Here is a 17,500-nt window from a genome sequence, read left to right as displayed (position 1 = left end):
GAGTAATTGCCAATGGTATATATATATATATGTGTGTGTGTGTGTGTGTGTGTGTGTGTGTGTGTGTAGTCCCCTCTCCTCAAATAAATCATATCTCTCCCAGTGAGTATCTTTTTTTATTATTGTTTTTAATTTAGATGAGTTTAATAAAACCAACGGTTCTACTATTTATTTCATGTTTCAATATACCCGGTCTGACGACGTTCCGCACTAGAATGAGCGTTCTCATGGCAGTTTTCTCGGCCTTACTTCTTCCATGTTGACTGATGACAAATCGCAGACGGATGTTTGATTCGTGACACCATCACGTTAGAATATTTCACTAAATGACCAACGCTCTTTCTTTATCTGATTTTATTTTCAACAAAGCCACTTTTCCAAAATGTATTTCCTTCACAGCAAGTAAGGAACTCCATTTATCCCCTTTATCTGAATCCTGTGAAATATCTAAGGAGACTAACGGGTGCTTCACCTGTTCCAAGAGTAACCTATGAGTGTATAAGGTCAGGTTGTTCATCTCACTAAAATAGTATACATATCCACTTATCTGAACATACACAGTACCTTGTATTCCCAAATGGTCACCCATCTGGTACTGGCCATCCTCAATGTTCCTTAACTTCGGTGTTCTAACGAGAATTTTGCATGTCACCGTCATTATGCGGTATATGTTGACTGTCTATACAAAGTATAACATTTGAATAAGTAGAATAGCATGGGATACAAAGATGGAAGCAGTAGTTCCTTTATTTTCATCAATTTTCCCGAGCAACGCCAGGATACGTGTCCTGCTACTTTGTTATATGTATATATATATATATATATATATATATATATATATATATATATATATATATATATATAAATTTGTTGCTGGGTTGTTTTTTTTTCTGCGGTACATGCTTATTTCGTATGAAAGATCCTCGTGTGCGCAGACAACCATATCGATGGGGTTTCTCTCTCAGATTCGCAGTTTAATTTATTGTAACTTTATCACAACTTGCACATGTAATGTAGTACCGACACGTTATTTACGCATAGACAGGTTTTATTTCAACTCCTCTTTATTTTTCATTTTTGAAATAGAGGACATATCATTATGCTCTTTTCGTGCACACAGGCAGACGTTTCCATCTTTTATTTTTATTAATAGTAAAAGGAAATATCTAGTGAAATTGCATATATCTTTCTGGTTATTTTATATTATAAAAATTTAAAGCTTATTTTGTTAAGAAAATTATTATTATTATTATTAGTAGTAGTAGTAGTAGTAGTAGTAGTAGTAGTAGTAGTAGTAGTAGTAGTAGTAGTAGAAGCAACGCTGCGCCTGGCCAATACTAAAATGGGTGACTATTTGGGAATTTTAAGTGCCGTATGTGCTATCCGCTTATTGCAGCATCGTTTGTTTTTAGTTGTCCTGGACTTCCCTTTGCCACTGGACACAAGCAGGATGACAATGTCATATTTCAAAAATCACGTAAATTGATCAAACAGTGTTAGTATATAGAAAATCATGGTTTTACAAGTTTACCGATTTAAATTGTAAATCCTTGTCATTATAAGCGTATCTCAGTAGTTCTAATTGAGTTGTCTTATTTTATTTATTAAATATTGAGGATCAAGGTACGTTATCTCTTCTCATGAAATTCAATTTTCGATGTTAAAATTACTTGAATAATTTTCGATGTAAAAATTACTTGAATAATTTTACGTGAATTTTGGAATATGACATTTACGTTCTGTAACAAATATGTATATAATAATTTTTTTTCTTTCTTTTTGTTGCTTATTAGGTAAAATTCAGGATATGTACCGAAATTTATATTTAAAACTTCAACCAAACAATTCAAAGAAAATTCTATTTTAAAGTATCCTTCTACCTGTTGAGGGTTTTTCCTGTTATTCTGTTTTATTATAGAATTTGTGACCAAATCATCTACTAACTGACAAATCCAATAAAAAAGAGAAAAACAAAAAGAACTAACGATGGAATGAAGATGAACTCGAATTTAAGCGGAATGGATGAAACATCCGGGTAAAAAAAACAAAATGGCGACATACAAAATAACAAAATGGCGACATACAAAAAACAAAATGGCGACATACATAAAAAACAAAATGGCGACATACAAAAAAAACAAAATGGCGACATACAAAAAAAAACAAAATGGCGACATATAAAAAAAACAAAATGGCGACATGCAAAAAAGAAAAATGGTGACATACAAAAAACAAAATGGCGAGATGCAAAAAAACAAAATGGCGACGTAAAAAAACAAGAAAAATAATAGAAATGATATAAATAAAATAACGAAACAACAACTAACGAATAAAGCTTAAAAACAAACAAACAACAAACAAACAAACAAATTTCCAACGAGTATTCAACTTGAATATACCAGTTATCAAAAGTGAAACAAAGAATTTATTTAATATGATTTGCCAGATTGAGTCTAAGTTTTTTAAGGTGTCATATTATGGCCATTATGAACACCCATATGCAGAAATATAAACCACATCGAGAAATAATAAAAGACTGATACTAAGTGACGATGCTATGAAAGATGCGAAGAAACATACGGAAGGATAAAAGCGATAAAACATATCAATATTGATAAATAAAAAAAAATAAAAGACCAAAATGGAGACAGGAAAGAAAGCCGTATACATGTGGCGACGGCGCGGTAAATGGCGACTGCAGTAAGTTTTTAAAAAATAAATAAATGTGGGGGGGGGGAGATAATTGATTAAGCATCCGTGGGTATGGCGAGAAATGATTTGCAAAATATTTTGACAGACGTGCGTCTTTTGTTCTTTTCGAAAAGTCGTCAATTATATGAAAATAATGTTTCTCTTTATTAATACCAACATGGATACGTGTTTAAGCGAAAGCATTTTACGTTGCTTAATAGTATGGTGCAAGGCCAAGTAAAAGGAGTGATCGTGTATGATATTCTGAAGTTGTGAACTCACGGTGTTGCGATCTTTAATGTATATATAATTTTCTAGGTTGCACTTTTCAAATGCTTGCTAAATTCATATATACAGTATTCCATCGAATATCACGGTAGATAGGAACCTAGACCACCCGTGATATTCGAAAGACTGCGAAATAGGACAAAACCATTATTTTTAGCTTATTTAATTGTTGGTAAGTTGGTTGGTTTAGTTTTACGGCATATCAACCCTTTTCAGGTTATTTAATGCCGAATCCAATGATTTTGAAGAAAAAATTTTAATAGAATATATATATATATATATATATATATATATATATATATATATATATATATATATTTACAAGTTGGTTTCTATTTAACCCATAGTTTCGACCCTAACATGTACTACCACTCCAGATCAGAGAGGACCTGGGAGCAATGGCAATTAAAGGGTGGCTCTACACTCCCCAAAGCCCGAAAGCTGATGCCTCACCATCGCATATAGTTTAAGGTCATATCCAGGACCGTTTATTTAATTGTTTATTATCTGTTCAAAACCATGGTTGTAACCAACTCTTTACTATATTAATAATAATGTAAATATTGTAGCACTTGTTAGGGTTGTACAGTACTCTCTTAGAGTTCAATACTGTACATAAATAAATATTCGATTATCACGTATTTATGGTAGAAATCCGTGATATTAATATATTGAAAAACCCGGAAGTAGCGAATCCGTGATAATCGAAGCGTGAAGTAGCGATTGATTACTGTACATACAGACAATTCTTTTGTTGTTATGCTCAAAATCAAGACACAGACGAATTTATCAACATACAGGTTTTATTTACAATGAAGCTTTTTGACCATAGACAAAGAGGGAGGCGTTAGTTGTAGGGGTTGATTGATGTATTGCACGACGACGAAGAGATGTCAATTATGCTCGACGGCTGCCAGTCACTCTCTTAGCTGTTTATGTTCTGCCTTATATAAACAGCAATCCACGTTCCTGGAATGTAAATATAAAAATATTACATTTTTCTATTTCTATTTTTTTGCATTGTGGAATTCAGAAACTCCTGACCTGGAATGTTAACATTTCTTTGTTTTCGTGATAATTACAATTCCGGACATTTTTTATGGGATACAAGAATGTAGATTAATCCCATCTGGAATGCACGCGTGTGCACATTCCTACTTTCCTCGGCATCTCCACGTCTCCATATGCAACATTAGCTGTATGTAAACGCTTTATTTTGTGTATAATTAGCATATTTCTAAGAGTTAATGGTTTATAAACACACACAAAAAACAATTTCTACACACACACACACACACACACACACACACATATATATATATATATATGTGTGTGTGTGTGTGTGTGTGTGTGTGTGTGTGTGTGTGTGTGTGTGTGTGTGTGTGTGTGTGTAAGGAATGTAAAAATACCAGCGGTGGTTGACGTTATGTTTTGAGAAAAATAGAAAAACCGAATGAAATTATTAAAATAATCAACGTTTCGTCCTTATTTCAGAGGACTTTTTCAGGATAATTGAAGTAAAAATGTAAGAAAAGAAAAAGTTATAGATCGTACGAAAAGGAGAACAGTTTTTGAATCCTACCCATGTCGGGAAGGACAAACATATGTGTGCGTATGGGAAGGTTGGGTTTTTCGATGTCTATATATACACTTTTAAAATGCGTTAAAATAAATATGTTTTCTTTTCTTACATTTTTACTTCAATTATCCTGAAGATTTCCTCTGAAATAAGAACGAAACGTTGATTATTTTAATAATTTCATTTGGTTTTTCTATTTTTCTCAAAACATATATATATATATATATATATATATATATATATATATATATATATATATATATATATATAGGGTAAATTGAAATGAGAAATACAATGTACATCCATATAAATAAAACAGTAGAGGTATGCATGTGTATGTTTGTCTTAAAATATTTAACCGATCAACTCTTAAACTACTGGTCACATAACTCTGAAATTAGCATGAAAACACTGACCATGCACAAAGGATGGTTTATAACGCCTACAATCTTTGTTTTTATGGATGAATAACACGTACAAAAACATATGTTCATTTCAACGTCCCGATATATTTCTATTATTTTTGTGCATGCGTAAATTCATTCATACTTTGAATTGATTTAATTTTTATTCTTTCTCATAGCTCCGATAGCTCCAACGGTAGGGAACGCTGCTGGAGTGCTAAATGTGTTGGTTTCTATTCTAGCTGATGTCATCCAAGCCAATCTTTTTCAAATCTTTGGAAACTACTACTATATATTAGGTACAATATAATATTCAATAGAGAATTGGTTCTGTAATAATAAATACCAAATCTTCATAAATTAAAATATATTTTAGTGTATCTTACGGGAAGGCTGGACACAACCCGCTATTTTACAATATTTATTAGTTAATCAAATGTCCGAACAGGCAATATCATTTTTGTCCTTAATCCATGGAGTCTCAAAAATAAGCTCTTTTCGTCAGAAGAAATAACTAACAAAGTAGGCGATTACAAATTTGCATTAATTAATCAAGTGAATGTGTGTATATATTGTTCATAAACTATTATAAATCACGTATAAATTCGTGGGCGGGGATACCCTTGGCCCTAAAATCAACATAGATCAGACCATTCATATAATAACCTGTTCCCTGTTCATTGCGGTATAATGCAGTTCCTATGCAATTCTAGGGGGCACACCCTCCCAGGTTGTGACGTCTCTCTTTGGGAAGGGGATCGTTTATTGCTAATGCGTGAGGCGCTTCTAGTGTCGAATACAGACTGACCTGTCCAGGCATGTTTTGTTTGCCAGAGTGCTCTTCCGCTGGGGTTCTTTTCAATCTTACTTTCTGACCCTAGTGTCACATGTCTAACGATGGGAGAGAATTTTCTTTTTTTTTTTTTTTTTACAAAGGAGTCACCACTTATCAAGGTCCGGGGGGCACTCGAGGATAAGGGTTAATGGGTATACATAAGTTCATGGGATTATATCGTAGTAATCATAAGTAGTGGAAATTTTGTCGATTGGATTACTTCGGGGTCATCAAATACTTGTTTACCTTGGACTTGAAGACAATCAAATTGTAGTCAGCTGGAAAGCAGGCAAACGGAAGAGTGTTCCACGGTGTAGTTCTAAGAAAGAAGCTTTGTTCATAGAATCTACGTTTAGGTTTAGGTACAGATAAAGAGATAAATACCTATACTAGGAGAATACACGGTTTACGGCAGATGAAAGTAATTTCCCCAACAGAAAAGCTTTGCACCACTTTTATGTCGCCTTACGAAGATTAAAATTAAGATAGTATAATAGTAAACTTAATGTCTAAAATGTTTTATTCCAATTTTTACGATAGCCCATTATATAAAGTAGCTAGATATTGAATATCTAACGAGGTTGGATACACGTTACGCTTTCTAAAATTCTATGAAATACTCTAAACAAACTCTAATTTGCAGAATATTTCTTAATTAACACAGAGAAAGAAAGAGACAGACAGCTGTATAATGCACTTGCGGGCTCCGTCATTTAAGCGCGTATGTATATTAACGGTTCAAGTTTCGAGTTAACGTCGCGTCAGCATTTAAACCGTGAGCATGGCGTCACGGAATTAAATGCATATGCAGGATGGTCCACTTCAAAGTAGTCAGATATACCCAATCTTTCTCTAATGAATATTTTTTTCGGTTTAAGCGGTCCACTTGAAAATAGCCCGATCTCTGTAATCTTTCTCTTAACAACCAACTGACACCAGAAGACAAAACAAGATTGCGCTACATGACACGCGTCTCACAGATCACTGACACGAGTTCATGACATGTTTACGGAAGATAGAACAATAAGCAAAGGATTATGGCCACCACGTTCCCCGGATTTGTCATCTTGTGATTTTTTTTTTATTTTGGGGGGCACTTTAAAACAAAAAGTTTATGCAAATAATCGTCATATTCTAGACCAACTAAAAAATAGCATTACCAACGCTATCAGGAGAACCAGCAGAAGATCTACAGGCAGTATCTGCAAACAATGTTAAACGTGTTCATAAATGCATAGATGTCAATGTGGAGGACTTCCAGCACCTTTCATAAAAGTAAAGGTAATTAAAACAACAAAAGAATGCTCCTCCGCCTCTCTACTACATTTTCTGGAATATTTTTAAATGGGTCATTTTGTATAAGCATCAACATTGAAGGTCAAGGAGGAGAAAAAAACGCGTGGCGAATCAAAAGGTACGCTTGACAAAGTGCGATGTCTTCTTTTCTTACCCCTTCGAAAACGAGACAGCCGACTGTGGGCCTTAGAGTGAATTGCTGCAACACAACAGCGGATTGTAGCCAAAAACAAAGGACTGCGATCTGATCAGGAACGGGTAAGAAAGAGCGAATCTTTTGTGTAGTGTTGTAAACACATGTCGGCGACTTGACTGTAAAACTAGAGGAATAAGATAACTTTCTCTTTGACCTAAATAAAAAAGTTCGTGTCAATGTTTTCTTTTTTGCGAGTTTCTTCATACAATGTTTGGTGCATTTTAAAAGTAATAACAACATTACATAGCTAGGTGGGGGTACAATATATATATATATATATATATATATATATATATATATATATATATAAATATATATGTGTGTGTGTGTGTGTTTGTGTGTGTGTAGATTTTTTGTTGACTTTTTTAAACGATGATATGGTTAAGTAGTCTTCATATTGAAAAATTTTTGTTTCTTAGAAAATCGCCCATATTTTTATTTGGACGTAAAGGAATAGTTTCTTTTTATTGTTTAAAACAGTAATTTACCGACATGCATGTTTCGAGGCACTACCTCTCCTCAGTGTAGCTTGACTGTTTATCTAGAAATTTAGCTCCGGACCATATGCATTAGAATCCGGTGCGTTGTCCATTACGTTACGAAGTTCTAGATACTTTCATCGCTTGTTTTTATCGTTTATAAACTTATGTAGATTTCTTGTTGTTTTTTAATAATAAAAATAAATGAAATTATATATATATATATATATATATATATATATATATATATATATATATATATATATATATATATATAAAATAAAATAAAAACTTCTTGAAGTTATATATTTGGATTTTACCGCCACTGGATTATTTATCTTCCACCAGACTATCCATTCACGTGTAATCACCGTTTTCTTCGCCGTATTCCCTCTACTTCACTTTTTTGTTTTCAAGTAAAATCTTTGACTTACTTGTTGTTTCATCAAATACTTTTGCATGCAAAATCCGATCCGCATTTTGCTAATTCCTACCCTCTTATGAGAAGGAAAATATTTCTTCGAAACTCAGCGGATTAAGGACTATCCACTTATCTAGTGTTTCCTTTTCAGATCAAATATGTTTTTAACTCATTTCAACGTGTTTTTTAACATGTTTTATTAACTGTTTGCTCGTATATATATATTTCTGCCGTTAACGAGACAAACCTGTTTCTGGGCTTAGGCTTGTATCTTTTTATATTCGCTGGTCCTGCCTTAGAAGCAAGTGATTTTTTTTTGTTTTTTTTTATGTTTTTTTTTTTTTTCCAATTAACTGTACACGATGATGTAGCCACCTATATAATATACTACTGTGGTCCGGCGTTGCCCGGGGGGAAAAAATGAATCGCAATCCTTAGGAAAATATTGACAAGAAAAACCCAGAAACATACTTTTCATTCAAAATGCTGTGCTGATATATATATATATATATATATATATATATATATATATATATATATATATATATATATATATATATATATATATAAAGATTGAGTGAGGTGCGTATTATTTGACTGGTTTGCCCCGTGTCGGTGTGATTGTGTTTGATTTTAGGAGGTATTTTTACATTACAATTGGTATTGAAAAGGTCAGTTTATTAATTAACTAGTATTTGCTATTGCTTTTCTTTTTTTGTAATTTAATAGTTATTCTGACGTCAATTTAAAAAATTAAGTTTATTTCCCAATAGTGTTTACTATCAAGGGACAAATATTTAGTATTGGTTTTCAAGGGTTTCTTTGCTAAGAATGATTAATTGATTTTTTTTTTTCTAAATTGCAAGTGAAAAGGGCGGATTCATTTCTTCTTTCTTTTCCTTTTCACTCCGGCTGCATTAAGCAAATTTGTACCAGAATTTCCACAAACACACAGACACACACACACACACACACACACACACATACACACACATAGATAGATCAATGAGAATTTTTCCTATTTACACAAAAAATATGAATTAAATAGTTAATCGACTACTATGTAGAATCTGTATTTCATTCAAGTAGGCAAATTTACGAAGCGATAGGGAGCCAGCTAACCGAGCCAGAATACACGCACACATACAGATACATACATACGTGTGTGTGTGTGCGTGCGTGTGTGTGTGTGTGTACATATATATATATATATATATATATATATATATTTGCAGTCATCGACATACTGTCCTGTTTCGTTGTATCACAACTCATCAGTGTCGCTAGACTAGCACCTAGACTAGCAGCTCTCCCAAGTCGAGGATTGAACCAAGAACAATCGCTTCGACAGTCAGCAGTTCTACCGATCAACCCACGGGAGCGGCGCTCGGAAATAATCTCGCCAAATATCTATTCAAACAAACATCCGTCCACCACTTGTATAGTGCTCTAACCGTTTTGTTTATAAACAATATATATATATATATATATAGACAGAGAGAGAGAGAGAGACAGACAGACAGACAGAGACAGAGAGAGATAGATAGACAGATAGACAGATAGATATATAGATATAATAAAAGACAGCACTTTACAAAGAACAAATACTTATATTGTTGCTCATTTTCAAAATGCTAAGATTTTATTTGTAATGACTTGAGTATAGCTGTTTCGACCCAATGTTGGCATACAAGTAAATATAATAGTTCATTGATACTAATTTTGCACAACTGGAAAGCTCATCAGCATAGAGAAAAACCATAATCGGGGTCAAAACAGGTGTACGCACGTTGTTATATATAAAAGCCCCACATTTTTTTTTAAATGAGACACAATATGCATGTTTTTTCTTTGTAAAGTGATATATTTATTGAAATATTTATAGCTCTAATATTGAACCATTAAGTTATTTAAAAGATAACTATCATGATCTCATGACTATCATGATGTCATAACTATCATGATAACTATCAAAATGTTATGTGTGTATATATATATATATATATATATATATATATATATATTATTATTATTATTATTATTATTATTATTTTAGGATGCAATTTATTCATATCTACTGATAAACCATTCAGATCATTACTATTTCTACTGGATTATTTAATGTGCACACACACATATATATATATATATATATATATATATATATATATATATATATATATATTATATAAATTGCATATAAACTGTTAAATGTTAACTATCATGATGTCATAACTATCATGATAACTATCAAAATGTTATGTGTGTATATATATATATATATATTATATAAATTGCATATAAGATGTTATGTATATATATATATATATATATATATATATATATATATATATATATATATATATATATACTAGTAGGCGTTACCTGATCGTTTGACACACTTAAATCTGATACTTTAATTCATTTAGAATTTATATTTATTATATATATATATACATATATACATATATATATATATATTCCCCTGTCGCCTTATTTTAAAAAATGGAATCTCCAGATCATCAAAATCAAGATTCAAGCAATCAAGCATATATGTATATATATAAGAACAAGTAGTTAATAAAACATATTAAAAAACACTTTGAAAAAGAGTTAAAAACTTATTTAACTTTAAAAAGGAAGCACAAAATAAGTGGATAGCATTAATCCGCGGAGTTTATATATATATATATATATATATATATATATATATATATATATATATATATATATATATATATATATATATATATATAAAGGAGATTAGAATAATAGTCTAAAGAGCTAAGTGTATTTCAATGTAACAGTGAAATTACTAGTTTAATTAAAATACAGGAAATGCTCGTTGTAATTTAGATATATAATAAGCTTGATAGTTAAATGTCCTAGAGCTAATTCAATATTAAGTAAAGTGATTTTCAATTTAAAAATTAAAAAAAAAAAATTTTAATTTAAAAATCAAATTTTAATTAAATTAAAAATCAGTTTCATTAGAAGGAACAACAACAAAGTCAATTATCTGTACGATCGTTTCGGAAATCCGTGCTTTTTATTTGTGGTATACATGAAGTTATGTAGAACAATTATATATAGTTTTTTTGGTAAGCACGGTCTCCTCATCAGCAAATTTAGGAGGATTTTTATTGAATTTAAAAGACATCATAAATAAACCTAGCATTAAAAAGGTAATATATATTGGTTCCACATCTGGCCCAATAAAACATAGAATTTCAACGCACAAACATTCTTTTAAAAATAACTCTCTATCAAACCAAACTACTCTATCCAACTATATTTGGCAACTAAAAAATAGCAATATTTCTTTCAACTTAAAATGGCAAATAATTGAGATTTGCAAATCATATAAACCAGGAGATAAATTTTGTGCACTATGTACAAAATAAACCCTAAAAATTTTAAAATATGAAGATATAAAAAATACAACCAAACTAGTAAATTCAAGACACGAGCTTCTTACATGTAATCATAAACGTTGGTTTAAATTTAATAAATATAAACCACCTTAAATCATTAAAAATTACTCATTAGTAAAAATAGATTACAATTTTTTTTTTAAATAAATTAAGTTAGACCATTTACCTCCCTTAGACCCGTAAATCAAATAATAAATAAAGTCAATAATACATGACAATTATCTCCCCTTAAAAACTTGCAAAATAAATACTCTCTCTATATATATTAACTGTAGCGTCTTTAAATCAAAATACGCTAACGGAAACAATTTACTGCACGAGCGTCACCCTTTTAAAATTCATCATTCAATGAAATAAAAAGCTATAGCAAACATCTAAATGACTACTTTAAACACAGTTCCTGATTTCAAAAAAAGAAAAACTAAAAGGTAACTATCTCTATATATTTTTAAATCAAATTTATTATGTAAATTCAAAAATATATATTTTTCTACTCATTTCTATCTATAACCTATATTAATTTTCTTATAAATTTTAAATCCAAACCTTTTATTTCAATTTTTTCAGATTCATCTGCCTTACTTTTAATGCTAGGTTTATTTATGGTGTCTTTTAAATTCAATAAAAATCCTCCTAAATTTGCTGATGAGGAGACCGTGCTTACCAAAAAAACTATATATAATTGTTCTGCATAACTTCATGTATACCACAAATAAAAAGCACGGATTTCCGAAACGATCGTACATATAATTGACTTTGTTGTTGTTCCTTCTTATGAAACTGATTTTTAATTTAATTAAAATTTGATTTTTAAATTAAAAAAAAATTTTTTTTAATTTTTAAATTGAAAATCACTTTACTTAATATATATATATATATATATATATATATATATATATATATATATATATATATATATTAACCTGTCATCTCCTTTTTAAAAGATGCAATCGCCCAATAGCCGAAGACCAGATGCAAGCAAGGTCCACAGAGTTTTATTTTCATTATATATATATATATATATATATATATATATATATATATATATATATATATATATATATATATATATATATATATATATAAACAAACACAAATGATACTTTACTTTGCACACAGAGAACTTTGTGTGCGTGATTATGTATCGTGTTGATAGGCATCGTGTGTTGTCGACTCGTGCATGCACATCCTCAAAGCGCCGTCTATGAGTGGCTAATATTAACATTGACTGTTGTTATGACAGAAACAATTATGAAGCAGGCGAGTCTATCAATCATGCGCAGGAAAGTAAAAGCGTGATGGTGGCGGCAGAGTCGGTTTGGCCCTGGCAATAAGTTCGTGTAATATTGGAGAATTGAAGATGCGAAACAAAGGGGGAGGAGGTTGTGCTGCTGAATGGAAATTCGATTAAATAATCCATTTGGACGTGAACTAATCTGTCGGGCCAGCATATCTGGACCACGGCGCGACGGGCTTTTATTATTATTTTTTTTTTTTTTATTATTACCCTTCAGAAAGTTCGTAATGGCCGACGGGCGCGCAAACGGCACCCAAAATGAAAACTTCCGCTCGGATAAGTGAGTTTTGTCCTTCGGAATTTTTATCCTCGTCTGTCGTTCAGATTTGGACGCATGATCTGCCTTGATGGAACATCCCGAGGAGGGTTTGGATAAATATTAGTGAAAAAGTTAGGTGATGGTCGAGAGTTTAGCCAAAAAGAAAAAAAAAAAGAAAAAAAATACAAAAGAGACTCCAACTGGATATCGTATGGTTCGTCCATGGTTGATTGAAATTGGACACTAGTGTTCCACCGGAGATGCACGCTAATATTCTACGGTTCGAAGTTCGTTCCATTACTGAAAGGATACATTTCTACATTTCGGTTATTTGATCTGGACACGCAACATTGCGAAGATTTATAGAAGATTGCCATCGATAGATGGATAGCAAGATAAACTGAGAGATACATAGATACGTACATATTCAACGTTTTCCGGGATCCAGCACGTTGTATGCTCAGTCGCAAAGGAGATAAAGAATAAAAAAGAACTTCAAATAACTTTTTCTTTGTTAAAACGACATTTATTCCCTCATTGTTACGACCGACTTCGGATCGTCTTCTCGAACGTCATTCACGCCTCTAACGTGATCTAGAACGTTCTCGACGTCTCTAACGTGATCGTTCTCTTTCTCATTTTTATAGTTTTTTTCTTTATCGGTGATGTTATTTCGTGTGCATTTTCATACGCGCGTCTGCACTATGTTACAGATAGACATTCAGACAGACAGACAGACAGACAGATAGATAGATAGATAGATAGATAGATAGATAGATAGATAGATAGATAGATAACTACATCTATATAAATAAAACAGTAATTATATGTGTGTGTCGGTATGTATGTATTTGTATAAATATTTAACCGATAAACTCTTAGATTACTGCTAACTTCACACCGAAATTAAAATGAAATAGTAATTATTAGGACATTGACAACAGCATACTCTTTTCATTGTTTTGACGCTCGAGTATATATCCGTTGATATCTTATGTGCTTTTGTATAGAGTGATGTGTATCGGATTGTATCGGAATCGGGGATTTAGCACAGAATCGGTAATTGTATTGGAAAAATACTGGAATCGTCCCATCACTAATAGATACATTAAAAATATTAGAGAGTGGTTGGATCAACACGGGTGAGAGAGGACGAGAGAAGTAAAAAGCTAAGAGAGAGATAGGGATATATATATATATATATATATATATATAAAGAGAGAGAGAGAGAGAGAGAGAGAGAGAGAGAGCGGTGAGTTAATTGTTCATTTAATTATAAATTACTATAAATTAAAACAATTAAAACAGACATTGTTCGCAAAAAGAACTTAATACCAGCACTAATGTATATTTTACTACGTTTCTTACAGGCAATTTTAAAACAAATATTTGGATTGAATAAATAGAACGAAATTCTTTAACGAGTATCCAAAGAGTGACTGTCTCGCCCGCCATTTTTTTTAATGTTAAAGGAGATAACTAAAAAATTATTCATCTTTACTAGATCTATGTTGTAAAGGCAAATGTATCCCTCTAACTTATATTTTTTAAAAAGATAAACCTACTTGATACAATATGGTCGGCTTCAAGTCAAATGTAAACAAATTTTTGTTGAACGTCCCCTTAAACATTTCAAATTCTACCATATCTAAACCATTAACAATTGCTACACTACCACCGGAAACTCATTAACTCCTATCCTCAAGTGGCCTTCGGGGCGTGAAAAGTGGTGACTCCCTGTTAAAATAAATCTATTTATGTGATTTGGGGAATATATTTTCGTTTCGTAACGGATATGTACATCATAGATTTATATATATATATATATATATATATATATATATATATATATATATATAAATATATATATATATATATATATATATATATATATATTTCTTTTTTAATTAATTCTTTACAATTTTGAAGTTTTCAATTTTTGAGCTAACTAGCACAATTATAGCTAGTCTGTATAAATTTTCTTTCACTTAGTGTTTTCTTCCGAGGAAAAAAGTCAATTTTTGAAACTCCATGGAATAAGGAAAAATAAAATTTATTTATGTTGCATCTCTAGTGCGAGCAATAAATGTTATAAATCATAATTTGCAAAAATTTTAAATCTTTTTGGACATATATATATATATATATATATATATATATATATATATATATATATATATATATAGAAATATATATATATATATATATAAGGCAACAAGAGTATGAAATGAAGTCACAAAACTATATATTGGTAGATATAGAATGGATCATTTATTGAATAATGGAATACAAGCAAAATTTAGGGGATAGAAGGAAATCTTTATTCCAGGGAATTTCGAAGCGTAATGCTTCTCATCAGAAGAGTAGAGAATGTGCAAGGTAGCATGTGGAATTGAACTCTCTCTCTCTCTCTCTCTCTCTCTCTCTCTCTTCCTCTTACGCATTAAGCTATATATATATATGTGTGTGTGTGTGTACATGTATATATATATATACTACATTTTCTTTTTGCAATATTATAAGTTCCAAATCTCAACGACTATTGATCAGAATTTAACAAATGAAGGGTCGTTGGAAAGCTATTAACCTGAATTGTGTAGTATGATATGTGACGTTTGCCCTTAAGGTCGCACATTAAGAGGCTCATCCATCATCTAGAGTTTATGTTTTAGCACTTTTTTACAGCCATAAAATGTTTCAATCATAATCATCGTTTTTCCTCGTTTTGCATATGAATTACAAAACATTTGATCTTTCCCTCAAACCATCTCACCTTGATAGACGGAAAACTAAAACTTTCCGCTGTAGTTTCAAATGAGTTGATATAAGAGCAAGGGGGCGTCTTGATTCCAAATATTTCTCATATATTAAATCTCCTCTCTTTGGTTTTCATGTATGAAGTAAATTTCACAGAGTATATATATTGTTTGATGCTGGAGATATTCATAATCGTGCCCTATTTCCAAAAGAGGGGGGATATAACATATGAGAAATATTTGGTATCAAGTCTTCCCTTGCTCTTCTTTCAGATCATTTGAAACATTAGCATTTAGTCTCCTCTCTCTCAAGGCCAGCAGGACTTCTGGCGTTCGGGCATATAAGACCATTGCCCTTGTGGCAATCAGTTATTAGTCAATGTAGGGGAAACCCTTCATGCCAATTGTCACTATCCAGCTCCCCTATTCCCCGGGGAGCTGGTCCCCATTTCCCCAATCTCGGCTTTGTGCCTAATTTGCTCAGTGGGGAAGCAAATAAATACACAGAAGTGTTGGGAACTATATAGACAGATATGTGTGTGCATGTATAAAAGAGAAAGAAAAAGAAAGAAAGGTCTGTGTGATATTGTGTGTATGGGTATGAGAGAGCGAGAGATAGAGAGAGAGAGAGAGAGAGAGAGAGAGAGAGAGAGAGAGAGAGAGAGAGAGTGGGGGATGGTGGGGGAGAGTAATCTTGTCGCCGCCCCGTAAGCAAGTGCCGATAAGTCACGGATTAATCCGGCCGACAACAAGCAGAGTCGGTTTTAAAGTATATATATAAAAAAAAAAAAACGTCTTTGCAAATACGACCCGCCACCGCGACCGGTGCGCCATTCTTCTGGTTTTGCAGTTTAGTTTGCCTTCTCGTCTTTTGTGCGGGCGCTGTGGCACGAAATATGCCATCAACGGACGAGATGGACACACACACACACACACACACACACGCACACACACACACACACACCACCACCACCACCAACAACAACAACGACAACGACAACGACAAAATAAAAGCATTCTAACAAAAGAAAACAAACAAACAAACAAAAAACACCTGATAGAAAAACAACATGGCCGCTAGTCGATGGTTAAGCTATTTCTTCCCTTTTGAACAATCTGTCACAAAATGGTATTTATCTTTCTCTCTTCCACATCGAAGAATGTGACAGGAAAGTCACAAAGTGGGATTGAAAAGCCAGCGCCAAAAATTGTCTGGACTACCCTGCCGGTATTTCCCGGGAGACGATTAGTATTAAACTAACTACTTCCCAAAGAAAGAATGTAAACTAGCGAAAGAATGAACCTTCTAGAACTGCACAAGCCTATCATCGTACTGCAATCAGGCAGGGATAGTTTTAGACCGAAAGATAAAAATGAATGCGTACACAAAATTCTTAAGTTGACCTCTGAAATTAATTGCATCGTCTGCTACTATTCGGCGTAATATAACACTTCATAAAAGCAAGAAAAAGAGCATTCAAATTTTGTTTACCATCCGCGCCTGTCCTCTAGTCTTGTGCTAAGCACTGCCAACTGTCAACTAGGTTCAATTCCAGAATTGAGAC

At 32.2% G+C, this 17,500-nt stretch overlaps 1 protein-coding gene across 3 annotated transcripts in view; it reads right to left on the bottom strand.

Moving 5' to 3' along the window:
* The window catches only part of LOC145260404 (LIM domain only protein 3-like), a 191,381-nt gene that overhangs the window by 50,840 nt on the left and 123,041 nt on the right, over positions 1-17,500 (bottom strand). Inside the window, exon 1 of one of the 3 annotated variants that reach the window (XM_080118381.1) lies at positions 5,771-5,941. The exons of the other annotated variants lie outside the window; for them this stretch is intronic. The gene's annotated coding sequence lies outside the window, so the exon portion shown is untranslated. Of the gene's footprint in view, positions 1-5,770; positions 5,942-17,500 lie in introns of those variants that run through there. 3 annotated transcript variants of the gene reach the window in all.

The sequence above is a fragment of the Euprymna scolopes genome, chromosome 36 (assembly GCF_053919585.1).
Source record: "Euprymna scolopes isolate OS-2025 chromosome 36, ASM5391958v1, whole genome shotgun sequence".
NCBI classification, from domain to species: domain Eukaryota; kingdom Metazoa; phylum Mollusca; class Cephalopoda; order Sepiida; family Sepiolidae; genus Euprymna; species Euprymna scolopes.
The sequence above is the reverse complement of the archived record's forward strand: the minus strand, read 5'-3'. Positions and strand labels throughout refer to the sequence as shown.